Source organism: Triturus cristatus, chromosome 1_1 (assembly GCF_964204655.1).
Source record: "Triturus cristatus chromosome 1_1, aTriCri1.1, whole genome shotgun sequence".
Classification (NCBI taxonomy): domain Eukaryota; kingdom Metazoa; phylum Chordata; class Amphibia; order Caudata; family Salamandridae; genus Triturus; species Triturus cristatus.
Window position 1 is genome coordinate 170856588 of NC_140579.1, and position 1897 is coordinate 170858484.

Below are 1897 nucleotides of genomic sequence, written 5' to 3' on the forward strand. Positions count from 1 at the left end.
GCCCGGGACAGGGGTCTGTCGGTCCCATGCAGGCCTCCCCTGCTTGTCAAGGTGTCCGCGGGCCCCGGGTCGGAGGGCCCGCCGGGTCCCCCTCGCATCCTCCATGGCTGGGGCCCAGCTGGGGCCCTGGGCCTCTGGTCCCCCATGCCCTGGGGCCCGCTCACTCTTTCGCTGGGTCACAGAGCGACCAGATGGCTTCCCTTTCGAGCCCAGCCATCTGGTCGCGCCTTTCCCCTCGGCCATCTAGTCGCACCTGTCCCCTCGGCCATCTGGTCGCGCCTATCCCCTCGGCCATCTTGTCGCGCGCAATACTTTCCAATGGGCTGACCAGATGGCCGGGCTTGCCTGGAAGTCCCGATGAGGGTCCATTTGCCTCCCCGATCCCAGCAAGGGCTCCAGGAGGTCGTGTACATTCGCGCCTTGGGTCCCCTCTGTCACCTCGTGTGCACGGATTACAAGAAAGGGGGGTAATTTTCCTCCGGATTACTAGGGAGAGGGTCAGTCAGACCTCCGTGAGGTCCAGCGAGTCTGAAACAGGGGAAGGCAGCACCCGGGCCTGCCCGATGCGGGGCCCCCAGGGGCCCAGGTACGCACACCTGCCTCTCAGCCCCCTTACCGATGGTCCTTTCTCTCTGAGTTTGCTGGGTCAGACCTCCTGGAGGTCTGGCAATCCCGAGACAGGGGAAGGCAGCACCCGGGCCCGCCCGATGCGAGGCCCCCAGGGGCCCAGGTACGCACACCTGCCTCTCAGCCCCCTTCCCGATGGTCCTTTTTCTCCGGGTTTGCTGGGTCAGACCTCCGTGAGGTCCGGTGATCCCGAGACGGGGGAAGGCAGCGCCAGGGCCCGCCCGCCGGGGCCCTTGGAGGCCCGGGTCTGGACCTGCCTATTGGCCCTTTCCCGGTGGGCCTTTTCTTCAAGCCCGCTCGCCCTGCTCGCAGGCAGGGATGTGAAGCCGCCATCCCCCCCGCGTAGGGCGGCCTGCCAGGGGATGCCCCAGCCGTACTCTAATCGATTGGGCACTCTCGTCCGTTTAGGGATGGACTGCTTGGCCAGCCTCGGCTGTTGTTTCAAGCAAGGAGCTTCCTCCCCGCATGGACCGTCTGACTCAAGGGCCTGCCGCCTGGCGGGAGGCCCTTCACCCTACCCAGCAGAGCGAAGGCCGAACGGCCCCAGCAGCTTGTGCCCCCCAGTGGTCTGACCCCGAGCGGAAGGTGTCGGGTGGCGCCAGGGCCTCGGATGCTGCTGCCCAGCAGGTCCGTAGGCCCCGTGCACCACGCCGTCACCCCTCTCCGCCCAGCACATATCCGCAGCAGCTCAGAACGAGCGTACCGAGGGGTGCCGCCGCCACCAGGCTCCGGCACCCCTGCATCTCCCTCAGGCTGCGCCTCAGCCCGCCTCTCCCTCCCGGGGGAGACGGCTGGGCCTGCCAGTGCCCATGCAACCGCCCCTCTCTCTACCCCTCCGGCGAGCCCTCCCGCCCAGGCGGGTGGGCTCCTTCCTCCAGCAGGCTCCCGAGAGGGAGGGGTGCGCGAAGGTTGTCCTGCCGGGGAGATGGGCACGTGGCCCCCCGAACCCTGTCAGCAGGTGCGGCTACCTGGTTGATTCTGCCAGTAGCATATGCTTGTCTCAAAGATTAAGCCATGCACGTGTAAGTACACACGGCCGGTACAGTGAAACTGCGAATGGCTCATTAAATCAGTTCTGGTTCCTTTGATCGTTCCATCGGTTACTTGGATAACTGTGGTAATTCTAGAGCTAATGTATGCCGACAAGCGCTGACCTCCCAGGGTGCTGCATTTATCAGACCAAGACCAATCCGGGCTCGCCCGGCCGCTTTGGTGACTCTAGATAACCTCGGGCCGATTGCACGTCCCCGTGACTGCGACGATACATTCG

General features: G+C 65.4%; 1 non-coding gene across 1 annotated transcript in view; it reads left to right on the top strand.

The window, feature by feature from the left end:
• Nucleotides 1–1592: 1592 nt before the first annotated feature.
• The window catches only part of LOC146869911 (18S ribosomal RNA), a 1808-nt gene continuing 1503 nt past the window's right edge, over nt 1593–1897 (top strand). Inside the window, exon 1 of the ribosomal RNA XR_014959655.1 lies at nt 1593–1897. This exon is cut by the window's right edge and continues 1503 nt beyond it. This is a non-coding gene — a ribosomal RNA (18S ribosomal RNA).